Below are 15274 nucleotides of genomic sequence, written 5' to 3'. Positions count from 1 at the left end.
TTGGGGGCTTTTGAGAGCACTTGAGACGTCTCTCACCTTGCCCAAGGACGTCACAAGGAGACGTCACGGGGAGATGTCACGGGGCTGTTGTGTTGACGTCATGTTTGTTATCGTTGATAGTTCTCTTACTTGCAAATTGACAGGTGTGTGTGTCATGTCTAGGAGACGGGGCCCTGTCATCCATATCGCTGTCAGGTCTAGATTGGGGCAGATGTTGAATGCCTCACACGACAGATGTATGATGAGATAATGATGCCTCAGATGCTTCGTTAAGGCTGAGATGATTTGATGAAACGTCTCCACCTGTGTCTGTCCACCTTCTACCCGTCTCTGTCCACCACCCACCCGTCTCCACCCGCACCTGTCCACGGCCGACTTCCACCTCCGTGGGTGGAGATAGGTTCACTTATAAGTTAACAGACTTATAAGTAAACGCAAACAAACCGGCCATGACTTAAGACGCACATCTTTCTTATAATGACTTCTCGCCCTGCTGAAGAAGGTCGTAATTGCCCTTAGTTTGTCAGTAGTTCAGAAACCCGTCAGCCGAGAAGAAAACGTTATTTAAGTGATTATTGTCAAGTGATTAACTTGACGCTAATCACTTGACAGATTAACGATTATACAAGAGAGGTATTTTAAGAGCGAATGTTACACGCTATTCCCCACTGATTTCAACCCTCAGAACAACACACCCGTAAAACTCTTAAAAAACACTGATGAAAACACAAATTGTTTTTCCTCTATCGTGGCGAGTCGGGTCCAAAATAGACATCTGAACACACACACACACACACAAGTGGCTTTTCTATACATATAAAAGTCTCAATTTGTTTTCCCGGAGTAAAAAATATATATATATCTAAAAATGGTCAAGACAGGTTAATTATTCCTTTTCCATTTCGTAAGTTCTAAGGTAAGGGAAGCGTCTTATATTTTGGTCATATATTGAACACATCATCAAACCCGAATCGAAGGCATGTGGAATTAGGGGGACAAAATCATACACAATAGTATTATTTCATAGAATTTCGTACCTGAATTAATTGAAGGGGGGATTGGGGGGGGGGGTATAAGCGTCCTATATAAAATCGAAATTGTTGGAAAATAGAAACATTATAAAGTTAGAATTAGTAACACAGTTTCATCATTTTAGTGATGGTAGGAACGGTATGAGGCAAATTTTACTTTCAATAGGATGGAAGGATGGAACTGAGAAAGGAAGAGAGAGAGAGAGAGAGAGAGAGAGAGAGAGAGAGAGAGAGAGAGAGAGAGAGAGAGAGAGAGAGAGAGAGAGAGAGAGAGAGAGAGAGAGAGAGAGTGAGAGAGAGTGAGAGAGAGAGAGAGAGAGAGAGAGAGAGAGAGAGAGAGAGAGAGAGAGAGAGAGAGAGAGAGAGAGAGAGAGAGAGAGAGAGAGTGAGTGTGTAAAGTTCATATCGAGTGATTACGTCTGGGTGACGTAGATGCAACAAATCACTTTCACGTCTAGTGCCGGCTGCACCACTCCCGGATCACCAGGTTATTGCTACCCGTGTAAAGCACCGGCACACGCACGCTCCCATACACGCGCACGCGGGCATGTACACTTGGTGTTGTGTAGCGCAGTAGTGAGCGTTGTGGCCTCATACCTAACAGGTGTGAGCCACTTGCATTCTGGGAAAGGTCAGACGTTGGCCTAGAGGGCATCTCGGTAGCCTAGCAGGCTTCGTGTCTCCGACGTACAAGCGTAGTCCCATATACTCACGAGTACATAAGCAATCAAGCGCTCAAATACACGAATGCGCGCACTCAAGCGCTCCTAAACGAGCCACAGAGACAAGAAAAAGCATAAAAGTTTTGCGTCAGAGTAGTTAATAGACGGAGTGTACTTAAAACCACAACCCGTCCTCAGACCAAGTCCATTCCATCCAGCGGTCGACCCCCAAAGACGCATTTATTAATTTTAACATGCTGTTCATTCAAAGCAGGAATTTTCTCACGTATAAATGAACACTGTGCATATTTAGGCATCGGTAAATTTAAGTTAGGTTCTGTTGACGATTATATGTATTTGTAGCATTTACAGCTGTGTCATATGACACAGGTCATATGCCATATGACACAGGTCATATGTCATATGTCACAGGTCATATGTCATATGTCACAGGTCATATGTCATATGTCACAGGTCATATGTCATATGTCACAGGTCATATGTCATATGTCACAGGTCATATGTCATATGTCACAGGTCATATGTCATATGTCACAGGTCATATGTCATATGTCACAGGTCATATGTCATATGTCACAGGTCATATGTCATATGTCACAGGTCATATGTCATATGTCACAGGTCATATGTCATATGACACAGGTCATATGTCATGTGACATATGACATATAAGGCCGGCCAAAATTCAGGGCACGCAGACATCCTCTGGTGGCATCTCTCAGATATAACCTCAGATATAACCTATAATCTCTCAGTTCCCCAGATATAACCACTGCCGTTTATCAGTGGGGGGGGGGGGGAAGTGTCATCCATTCATGATAGCTTTGGGATGATTGCTCTTTCAATTGCAAGAAAATAGTTATATATTAGATGATAAGTCCATGCAAGGCTACTGATGAATCATCCAAGTGTTTACGTCACCCGTCTACAAGGGGCCCCGTCACCCGTCTACAAGGGTCCCCGTCACCCGTCTACAAGGGTCCCCGTCACCCGTCTACAAGGGCCTGTCACCCGTCTACAAGGGCCTGTCACCCGTCTACAAGGGTCCCCGTCACCCGTCTACAAGGGTCCCCGTCACCCGTCTACAAGGGGCCCCGTCACCCGTCTACAAGGGTCCCCGTCACCCGTCTACAAGGGTCCCCGTCACCCGTCTACAAGGGCCTGTCACCCGTCTACAAGGGCCCCCGTCACCCGTCTACAAGGACCCCGTCACCCTGCCACCTCTGAGGGAAGTCTTTCAGGTCACACTTTAGCTCTTTTCTGTGTGTGTGTGTGTGTGTGTGTGTGTGTGTGTGTGTGTGTGTGTGTGTGTGTGTGTGTGTGTGTGTGTGTGTGTGTGTGCGCGCGCGCGTGCGGGAGCGTATTCACAAATACCCACCAAGATAACCTCAAGATAACCTCAAGATAACCTCAAGATAACCTCAAGATTACCATCGTGTACCGATATAACACATCAACAATGGTCTCCGGAGAGGGATTCCACCAGGTTCACTCTGGTTCTCTGGTTATCTTGAGGTTATTTGAGATGATTTCGGGGCTTTAGTGTCCCCGCGGCCCGGTCCTCGACCAGGCCTCCACCCCCAGGAAGCAACCCGTGACAGCTGACTAACACCCAGGTACCTATTTTACTGCTAGGTAACAGGGGCATAGGGTGAAAGAAACTCTGCCCAATGTTTCTCGCCGGCGCCTGGGATCGAACCCAGGACCACAGGATCACAAGCCCAGCGTGCTGTCCGCTCGGCCGACCGGCCGAGGCTGATGGCTTGGGAGGGGGGGGGGAAGAAGCTGGAAGGGAAGGAAACTATCAGGGAAATGGGCCAAGCCATTACGACTATATAGCATTGAGAAGGGGTCAGGATAAAAATTTGGGATGGGACGGTGGGAAAGGAATGGTGCCCAACCACTTATGGACGGTCGGGGATTGAACGCGGACCTGCATGAAGCGAGACCGTCGCTCTACCGTCCGCCCCAAGTGGTGAGGGAGCGATTACTTTTTTTTTCCTGTCAGCTTGTTCGGGGGACATTTTTTTTTTGTTTTGTTTTCGACACTGCAAGAACGTCTGTGATTGGACACGTGACCATACAAGCCTCTGTTAATTGGTCACTACAGAATACACGCCGCGGGTGATTGGACACCAGCATACACAGCTCAAGTATTTATACCGTCTTGCTCTCCGAGCACAAACGTTTCCGCAGCAACACGGCAACAGAATGTTGGTAGAACGTTGACGAATTTGAGTTACAAAAGTTAAATCATTAAAAAGGGCTGAGAAATAATGTATAAAAAATTTAACATCTAATTATTTTTAAATATGATTAAAATATTTCACTAGAAAAAACAGGTATCAGCATATTATCTTGAGGTTATCTTGAGATGATTTCGGGGCTTAGCGTCCGTGCGGCCCGGTTCTCGACCAGACCTCCACCTCCCAGGAAGCAGCCCGTAGCAGCTGTCTAACTCCCAGGTACCTATTTACTGCTAGGCAACAGGAGCATCAGAGTGAAAAAAAAAAAACATTTTGCCCATTTGTCTCCGCCTCCACCAGGGATTGAACCCGGAACCTCAGGACTAAGAATCCGAAGCGCTGTTCACTCAGCTGTCGGGCGCCCATGGCTATGGGAATGGTGGGAATTAAATAATGTGTTCCATAGCACTAAAGGGAAGAATAATCGGTTTTAGCGTAATATAAAACTATACAAACATTTGTTTATAGCAATAAACTATACACAAACCAGACAACTGATAAATGTGTCATAATTCATAATTACGGACAGTTTGACATAGTCCATCTATTTCTCGTATGAGGAAACAGAGAAACATGACACATGGGAACAACGCATGACACATGGGTACAACATGGACCACAGGACCATGGACCACAGGACCACGGGTTCACAGGACCATGGACCACAGGACCACGGGTTCACAGGACCATGGGACTGTCCGGTACAAGTGAAATAGGATGCTGACCCATTAAGAAAATGGGAAACTCGTACATCACTGGATGATGTATAGGAATTAGTACAGAGATGCGTGCTATAGGAGGAGAAGGAAGGAAGGAATTATCAGGGGGGCAAGCGCCAAGCCATTACGACTATATAGGACTTGGAAGGGGTCAGGATAAGGATTTGGGACGGGACGGCGAGGCGGAATGAATTGTACCCAATCACTTGGACGGTCGGGGATTGAACGCCGACCTGCATGAAGCGAGACCGTCGCCCGCTATAGGGGGAGAGCAACGCTAAGTTACGTCGGTCAGTTCCCCGACCTACCTGACTTTGCCTGACCCAACCCAACCATGAGATGTGAAAGGCGAGTCGTGAGGGGATGAGTCGTAAACAGCAGTCGTGAGTATGATTCAAGTCGTAAGAGGCCGATGGTAAGAGATTTATACAGTATGAAGGGAATCGTAAGAGCTAAATCGTGAGTAAAATGTGAGTTGTGAGTGGAAGGTGGGCCGTAAGATATGAGTTACTGAGTGAGAGGTGGGTCGTAAGATATGAGTTATGAGTGAGAGGTTGGTCGTAAGATATGAGTTATGAGTAAGAGGTGGGTCATAGGAGATGAGTTATATAAGGTGGGTCCAAAGTGATGAGTTACGAGTATGAATCGTGAGTGAAAGACAAGTCGTCGAGGGGATACTAGAGAAATCCCATAAAAGATAAAGATTTAAGATTTACTGTAAGCAAAGATAAAGAGACTAAGGGAACCAGGCAAACACCCGCACACGTCTAAGTACATAGCCTAACCCCTAGACACTAAATGTTTTCCTTAAATCCCCGTTGTTGGGGGACAAGAAGCCCGTGTGTGTATATATACTCTACACTTGTATCAAAGTCCTTCCAAGATCGAATTTCTGATTTTCCCTAGAATGCAACCCCAACACACACACCAGTTGCCTAAATCCTACAAATACCTATTTACTGAAAAGGTGTCCAGGGACATTAGGTGAAAGGAAACCATTTCTGTCCCGCCAGGAATCGAACCCGGGACTTCCAATTGTGCGTCAAGAACGAAGCCTACTGTGCCACCCAACCGTTGACATCCAGGTGGCTAATGGCCCCACTCCACACGCAAGAGAATAATGGTGCCAGGTGGATTAAAAACTACTGAACACAATAATGTCTTCACACCCTCCTGTAGTTAGTCCTCTTAGGAGCAAAATTGGTTTACTATTCTGAACGATTAACGTAATTAACGTTACAAAACGCTACAGAAACAAGAACAGCCATTTTAAAGGGAAATGTGAACTACATACGTCTATATATACAAGTAGACAACTAAAATATAAAATAATTTTGAACACTATGCACTAAAATAAAAACAATAAAATCACATTAAAACAGTCAAATAAATCAAACACAAGTACACTCACACACACACACATAGCCATACACGCACATACATACATACACATGAAGCCATTCACAAGACATGACACAAATTATCAAGTACACAACATGTCTCACCTAGAGTGTGGCCGATCACCGCTTCCAAGGAATACAAAAAAAAAAAGTTGCAAAGCAGCGGTCACCAGATTGTCCAGCCTGTTGTGTCCCTCATAGTTCACGGGTGTACGCCACTCGGCGCTGAAACGTCCGCCAGCACACACGTAACGTCACAGATGTTGCTGGAACATCCACTTAACACACAGATAACATCCCGGTCGGTGCTGGGAATGTCCGCTAGCACAGATGTAACATCATGGTTGCTGCAAGAATGTCCGCTAACACACTCGTGTCATGAATGTTGCTGGAACGTTCGCTACAACATTTGTAATGTCATGAATGTTGCTGGAACGTCTGCTACAACATTTGTAATGTCATGAATGTTGCTGGAACGTCCGCTACAACATTTGTAATGTCATGAATGTTGCTGGAACGTTCGCTAGCTCACACGGAATGTGACAAACGTTGCTGGAACGTTCTCTAGCACACATGTAATGTTACAGATGTTGCTGGAACCTCCGCTGGCCCACACGTAACGTTACAGATGTTGCTGGAACGTTCGCTAGCACACATGTAATGTCACAGATGTTGCTGGAACGTCCGCTAACACACACGTAATGTAACAAATGTTGCTGGAACGTCCGCTAGCCCACACGTAACGTTACAGATGTTGCTGGGACGTCCGCTAGCCCACACGTAACGTTACAGATGTTGCTGGAACGTCCGCTAGCCCACACGTAACGTTACAGATGTTGCTGGAACGTCCGCTAGCCCACACGTAACGTCACAGATGTTGCTGGAAAATCCGCTAGCATACCCGTGATGTTACGGTTGCTACTCCTGGTGCCCATGATGATCCGCGCTCATCATATCGACCCCTTGTACTGGACCAAGAACTGGAAAGAAAAGAAAATTAATTAGTGTTAAGGTTCAACAAATATTGACATTTTCTTGTACACTATGGGCGAGGAAAAGAAAAGGAAGAGGATGGGTAAAAGTGTGGGAAGGAGACAGGATTAGAGAGAAGTGAAGGGAGGGGACAGAAGGGAGAAGAGATGAAGGTATGGAGATTAGGGAGAGAAAAGTGAGGGTGATATTGATTGTCACAATCACTTGTTCAGGGCACAACACAGGAAATACATAGCAACACATCAACACAAGGTCTCACACATCAACACAAAAGGCCACAACATCAACACAAAAGGCCACAACATCAACACAAAAGGCCACAACATCAACACAAAAGGCCACAACATCAACACAAAAGACCCCAACATCAACACAAAAGACCCCAACATCAACACAAAAGACCCCAACATCAACACAAAAGACCACAACATCAACACAAAAGACCCCAACATCAACACAAAAGACCACAACATCAACACAAAAGACCCCAACATCAACACAAAAGGTCACAACATCAACACAAAAGACCCCAACATCAACACAAAAGACCCCAACATCAACACAAAAGGCCACAACATCAACACAAAAGACCACAACATCAACACAAAAGACCACAACATCAACACAAAAGGCCACAACATCAACACAAAAGACCACAACATCAACACAAAAGGCCACAACATCAACACAAAAGACCACAACATCAACACAAAAGACCACAACATCAACACAAAAGACCACAACATCAACACAAAAGACCACAACATCAACACAAAAGGCCACAACATCAACACAAAAGGCCACAACATCAACACAAAAGGTCACACATCAACACAAAAGACCCCAACATCAACACAAAAGACCACAACATCAACACAAAAGGCCACAACATCAACACAAAAGACCACAACATCAACACAAAGGCCACCCAGCTACAAAACAACCACCACAACACCAAATCCTTCAACACACCTGGGCAAAAGTACAAATACAGTAGACTAAAATAATCGAGCCATTGCTGTAAGCAGGAGCCCTGAGCAGACGGCATCTCTGCTCTCCTCTCGCGGAAGACAGACCTCATTACTACATCAGAGAAACTCCCTCAAGTTTACTGCCAAGTCAGACAAGAAATCTTATTTACAGCTTCTCTTGCCAGAAATTATGTTCAAACTTACAAGTTAGTGAAAATTTAATTTTCTACATTTTCTGGGACACTTTACATTGATTTTTTTTTTACTTTGTCTGATCCGGCGAGAAAAGATTTAATGGTTTATTAAAATTATAATTTAATGTTCCGTGTCTTGACATTTTATTCACGATTGATATTATTGATAAAATCATAGACATACAGACACCACTAGATAGCCCCATTCAGTTTATGTCTTCAAAAGAGGATGTCTGGTAGTCCAAGATTGGAGGTCTGATGCTTGCGGCTAGCCTCACTAAACTTCCCACAATGACTGGTTGGAATTAGGTGACTGGCACTGTAGCCCGTCCTCTCGGGCGTTCACAACGTCACTAAACTGATTAAACTAAACTAAATCACCCGAACCTAACCTAACAGAGGACCCAGGAATAGAAAAAGGGACATCACGTCAATTTTGCGCGCCGGTGTGACTGGTTGGGCACGTGAGGTTTTGATTAGGGACTGGAAGAGGGACTGGGAAGAGGATTAGGGACTGATTAAGAAAATTGGTGAGGGCGGGTTGGTCAGAGACCAGTCGGAGTCGGCTTCCATGTCGACCAAACGCCGACACCGAGTCGGCGTCCATGTCGACCAAACGCCGACACCGAGTCGGCGTCCATGTCGACCATTTTGAAGTCGGCAGAGACGAATTGGTCGGCTCCAAGTCAATAAAGTTTTTTAATATTTCCATATCACAGATTTTCATATTCAAAAGCAATCTTCTGGCGTCAGATTTGCAGTCTCGGGGCTTCCGGATACCTCATCCAGAGTACAAATCTTGGGAACATCTTGGGAACATCTTGGGAACATCTTGGGAACATCTTGGGAACATCTTGGGAACATCTTGGGAACATCTTGGGAACATCTTGGGAACATCTTGGGATCATCTTGGGAACGACTTTTTAATGTGCGTGAAATTGAACACAACAACATGATAAAAATGCTCATTTTCTTATGGATATTTTCCAATCTGGGTAAATACCTTTTACCAACTAATTTAGAAAAGCTGGCTCTCTTAACCTTAATATTTTATCTCAATATTGCTGTTTGAATTTCTTTATATTTATACTGCGGCACTTGGTGATTCAACAGTGTCACTCTACCAGACACTGCGGCACTTGGTGATTCAACAGTGTCACTCTACCAGACACTGCGGCACTTGGTGATTCAACAGTGTCACTCTACCAGACACTGTGGCACTTGGTGATCCAACAGTGTCACTCTACCAGACACTGCGGCACTTGGTGATCCAACAGTGTCACTCTACCAGACACTGTGGCACTTGGTGATTCAACAGTGTCACTCTACCAGACACTGCGGCACTTGGTGATTCAACAGTGTCACTCTACCAGACACTGCGGCACTTGGTGATTCAACAGTGTCACTCTACCAGACACTGCGGCACTTGGTGATTCAACAGTGTCACTCTACCAGACACTGTGGCACTTGGTGATTCAACAGTGTCACTCTACCAGACACTGCGGCACTTGGTGATTCAACAGTGTCACTCTACCAGACACTGTGGCACTTGGTGATTCAACAACACCCCTATGAAGCCTCTGGCACCATCCCACACCCTTTTCACCAACAACAGTCACGTGAAACACAACAGGTTGTGAAAACAACCCCCTAGTTACCTTGACGACAACTCCACCACTTTTGTACGAAGCTTCGTACATCAATATTTTGTTTACCTGCATCTCAGCTGTTCGAAATGTGGAGAAAGACGAAGGAGAAGAATAGCGAAGGAGAGGGAACAGATGGCGAAGATAGGAAGGACAAGGAGGAAGGTAAGATAATATTGAGGAGACAGTCTTAAGCCTATACTATACAGTACTTGGAAGGGATAACAGGACTCGACTATTGGGAATCGAACGCCATTTCTCAGACAATATTGTGAGAGGCGATTGATAGTGGAAAATGCAAAGGAAGGAAAGCGCGTCATTGATAATAAGAGGAAGAAGAATGGGAGAGAATAGACAGTAAGGAAAGGAAAGAGGATAGACAGTAAGGAAAGGAGAAAGGATAGGTAGAAAGATATGAAAACAGAACTCCTCAGTGACTAAGGGAGAGGACATGAACAGTAATTGTGAGATGAAAGGAGCTGAAGGAGGTGCTGGGGGAGGGAAGATAGACAGTAAAGGATAGGAGGAGGCAGACGGGATGGACAGCGAGACTGATGAATAACGAGACAAAATGCCGGGCAGCCTAGCGGACAGAAGGCCAGGCAGCCTAGTGGACAGAAGCCCAGGCAGCCTAGTGGACAGAAGCCCAGGCAGCCTAGCGGACAGAAGCCCAGGCAGCCTAGTGGACAGAAGCCCAGGCAGCCTAGCGGACAGAAGCCCAGGCAGCCTAGTGGACAGAAAACCAGGCAGCCTAGTGGACAGAAGAACAGACAGCCTAGTGGACAGAAAACCAGACAGCCTAGTGGACAGAAGGCCAGGCAGCCTAGTGGACAGAAGGCTAGGCAGCCTAGTGGACAGAAGACCAGGCAGCCTAGTGGACAGAAGGCCAGGCAGCCTAGTGGACAGAAGACCAGACAGCCTAGTGGACAGAAGGCTAGGCAGCCTAGTGGACAGAAGACCAGGCAGCCTAGTGGACAGAAGACCAGGCAGCCTAGTGGACAGAAGGCTAGGCAGCCTAGTGGACAGAAGACCAGGCAGCCTAGTGGACAGAAGGCTAGGCAGCCTAGTGGACAGAAGACCAGGCAGCCTAGTGGACAGAAGACTAGGCAGCCTAGTGGACAGAAGACTAGGCAGCCTAGTGGACAGAAGACCAGGCAGCCTAGTGGACAGAAGGCCAGGCAGCCTAGTGGACAGAAGACCAGGCAGCCTAGTGGACAGAAGGCTAGGCAGCCTAGTGGACAGAAGACCAGGCAGCCTAGTGGACAGAAGACCAGGCAGCCTAGTGGACAGAAGGCTAGGCAGCCTAGTGGACAGAAGACCAGGCAGCCTAGTGGACAGAAGGTTAGGCAGCCTAGTGGACAGAAGACCAGGCAGCCTAGTGGACAGAAGGCCAGGCAGCCTAGTGGACAGAAGACCAGGCAGCCTAGTGGACAGAAGGCTAGGCAGCCTAGTGGACAGAAGACCAGGCAGCCTAGTGGACAGAAAACCAGGCAGCCTAGTGGACAGAAGGCTAGGCAGCCTAGTGGACAGAAGGCCAGGCAGCCTAGCGGCCATCTACACACATCTTAGCATACTATATTAATATTGTAATAACTTCACAAGTCTTAATTAGTTAAAAAAAATCAAATTTACTTTAATTTACAATTTTATGTAATTAAATAAGCGACATGAGGACTCCTGAAGCGATCTTGGAGGCCCCCCCACATCCTCCTCACCTGATTGAATCAACCAATCAGGATGAAGGCAAAACATGGCATAATATGATTGGTGAAAATATCACGCCCACAAGTCCTCGGATGATCAGGATGCAAGAGAGACGCCCCCACAGGTCGGCTCCTATTGGCCGACGTAGATCAGGGAGAACCACTCAGACGAGGTGGTAGGACAGAGGTCAGAGGTCAAAGGTCAGAAGACAGAGGTCCTGGAGGACCTGATGTTCAAGATGACACCATTTAACACATACAAATGCAGCCTATAGCCTGAGCAATCAGGACTGAGCACAGTCGCTGTAGTAGTGGGGGCGGCGGCGCCCCGTTCAGCTATTGGAGTTTTTATCAATAATGATTCGTCGACGTGTAGCGAGTGGTTCGTCTACTGTCAAGAGCTGCAGGCAAGTCACGACCCGATCCAGAGATGTACTCTGCTTCTTGACAACAGGAGGGAAGGACTGACTGTGTTTTGTTTCCCCCATATATGAGCTGTGGTAATAGTCCCTATGTGAGGTGTGGTAATAGTCCCTATGTGAGGTGTGGTAATAGTCCCTATGTGAGGTGTGGTAACAGTCCCTATGTGAGGTGTGGTAATAGTCCCTATGTGAGGTGTGGTAACAGTCCCTATGTGAGGTGTGGTAACAGTCCCTATGTGAGGTGTGGTAACAGTCCCTATGTGAGGTGTGGTAACAGTCCCTATGTGAGCTGTGGTAATAGTCCCTATGTGAGGTGTGGTAATAGTCCCTATATGAGGTGTAGTAATAGTCCCTATGTGAGCTATGCTAACATAGCCAGTGGAAATGAGTATATCGTAAAACTCGGAATTGAGAGTAATTTGCCACCAGTTTGTCATTTGGTTGATGGATGCCACGAGGCTATTAACCGGGATTCAGCACTTCTATACACTTGTCAGTAGGCTGTATGCATGTATACCCAACCACCAGCATGTATGGAATCGTAGCGCTTCAGAGAGCCAGGCTAACAGGGAAAAGAAATCTGTAGTTAAGAGAAAAGAAATAGTGAGAGGTAGTTTGACATCGTGAAAGATACACTCGTAGAAAGAGATTGCCTCACTGATTACAATGGATCAGGCGAAGCCCAAGTTTGTTTTTATTTCGTTATGTTTATTATACTCCCCATACCCGTCCTGTGGGTGATAATGGAGCTCATACCCGTCCTATTGGTGGTGGTGGACTCCATACCCATTTTATGTGTGGTAGTGGAAAAGGTTACAGAGTACATAATTGGTTTAGGAACTCCATTTAGCTAAATATATTAGAATCTAAACTAGCTAAACAGTTTAATGTATATATATATATATATATATATATATATATATATATATATATATATATATATATATATATATATATATATATATATATATACTCTCAGCACTGCATAAATCAGTCTTCCACAGCACGAGGAGGGAGTGGGTGGGTTTGGGAGGGACACAGAACAAACCAATTTTCACTGGGATTTCCCTGCGCGATCAGTTGACTGTGTTGGGGGCCTCCGTCACACTCCGGCATACCAAGCATCTCTGCCGAGATTCCTGGTCACACCAGCAAACTGGATTAGCAACGAGTGACATGCTAGCCGGTGCCCCGACCTACACATCACCTATAGTAAATTAAATGAGTGAAAGTCAGCCATTTAGCGCGGCAAATAATGTTAGTTAACCCGATTGCATGCAGTTGGTAAGGATGGATAAGGATGGTAAGGATGGATGGATGATGGATGCCGTGGTAAGACGTTATTTCATTGCAAGAAAGTTTGCAATTTGATGTTGTAGGATAAGATCTCTCACATGTTGCTGAGTATTTATTAATATAGAAATATAGTCTGTTTTGGTCATAGCCAATCAGTGTCTGCATCCTCTGCCTTGATGGCACGTGTATCTATATCTTCAAAAGATATTGTCTGCCTGTTTGTCTGCTTGAGGATGGAAGGCAGAGGCTTGCGGCTAGCTTCATTAAACTTCGAAGGATAGATGGTAATTGTATCAGGATAGTCATGGGGGGGGGGGAAAGGTTATCTTGAGGTTATCTTGAGATGATTTCGGGGCTTTAGTGTCCCCGCGGCCCGGTCCTCGACCAGGCCTCCACCCCCCCAGGAAGCAGCCTGTGACAGCTGACTAACACCCAGGTACCTATTTTACTGCTAGGTAACAGGGGCATAGGGTGAAAGAAACCCTGCTCATTGCTTCTCGCCGGCGCCCGGGATCGAACCCGGGACCGCAGGATCACAAGTCCAGTGTGCTGTCCGCTCGGCCGACCGAGAAGGGGGGAAAAGTCAGGAGACAAAGCTTACAAGCACTGGCAGTTCTGACAAAAAATACAGCCCTAGCTTAGCTACGAATCTCACCACATTGTGTCATAAAGGCAGACCAAAGCACACTATTCTACATTTCCTAAACTTTTTCTTGATGTGCATCTCTCCATCTTACTTACTAAACCTGTGGCTCACGTGTGTGTGTGTGTGTGTGTGTGTGTGTGTGTGTGTGTGTGTGTGTGTGTGTGTGTGTGTGTGTGTGTGTTTACTAGTTGTGTTTTTACGGGGGTTGAGCTTTGCTCTTTCGGCCCGCCTCTCAACTGTCAATCAACTGTTTACTAACTACTATTTTTTTTTTTCCCACACCACACACACACACACACACCCCAGGAAGCAGCCCGTGACAGCTGAATAACTCCCAGGTACCTATTTACTGCTAGGTAACAGGGGCATTCAGGGTGAAAGAAACTTTGCCCATTTGTTTCTGCCTCGTGCGGGAATCGAACCCGCGCCACAGAATTACGAATCCTGCGCGCTATCCACCAGGCTACGAGGCCCCTAGCCTGTGTGTGTGTGTATGTGTGTGTGTGTGTGTGTGTGTGTGTGTGTGTGTGTGTGTGCGTGTGTGTGTGTGTGTGTGTGAAAGAAAGAAATATATAGCTGATATGATAACAACAAAACGAGTCGGGCGTCAGCGCACTAGATAACTGCCGGTTAGAAAGGCGAGGCCCAAGAACTGATGCCCTCTTCCTCCCCTCGGGCATCACCCCACTTTCCCGGGCTGCCCCTTCCCCCCCCCCCCTCGCCCCCTTGGTTGCCTGAATCTCAATAAGATTTCTCAGAGATTGCTGATGATAACCTAAACTGGATTGTGAACGGAGTTGGTTCTGTGTGCCGCTGTAACGATTGAAAAATGCTATCTGGCGCCCACGTGTGCAGGCTAAACCTGTTTTTCCCGGCTTCTGTGTAACAGGATTATGTGCAGCTTGTTATAGGAACACACACTGTATAATTCCGGTAGTGTACAGCGGATGTGAATGGACAGGTTACATGACCTCAGTGCTGTACCTCTGGTCAAGATGTAGGTTATATCACCTTGGTCCTGTGCCGCTAGTTAGTGAGAGTGGGGGCAGGTTCTAGTACCCCCCAGTGCTGTACCACTCAAGGTATGGGAGACATCATTGTTGATGTCCACCTCAAGATACGTCACTGACACATCACAGAGACTCTGGGTCCCAGTCGACAATCGACTGGGACTCAGTCGATTGTCATCACAATCGACTTGAGAATGGTCCAGGACGGACCGAAACGTCGTCGTCGTCCCTTCACTTTCTAGTGTGTGGTCTGGTTAACCCCTTTTTTATCTCTACAATAACACATTTGCGCTCTTTTCTGTTGGAAATGTATT

General features: G+C 46.3%; 1 protein-coding gene across 2 annotated transcripts in view; it reads right to left on the bottom strand.

The window, feature by feature from the left end:
- The window catches only part of LOC123762141 (band 7 protein AGAP004871), a 624034-nt gene that overhangs the window by 473654 nt on the left and 135106 nt on the right, over positions 1–15274 (bottom strand). For both annotated transcript variants that reach the window (XM_045748512.2, XM_045748513.2), the window contains exon 2: positions 6185–7059. The gene's annotated coding sequence lies outside the window, so the exon portion shown is untranslated. The remainder of the gene's footprint in view (positions 1–6184; positions 7060–15274) is intronic.

The sequence above is a fragment of the Procambarus clarkii genome, chromosome 34 (genome assembly GCF_040958095.1).
Source record: "Procambarus clarkii isolate CNS0578487 chromosome 34, FALCON_Pclarkii_2.0, whole genome shotgun sequence".
Classification (NCBI taxonomy): Eukaryota; Metazoa; Arthropoda; class Malacostraca; order Decapoda; family Cambaridae; genus Procambarus; species Procambarus clarkii.
The sequence above is the reverse complement of the archived record's forward strand: the minus strand, read 5'-3'. Positions and strand labels throughout refer to the sequence as shown.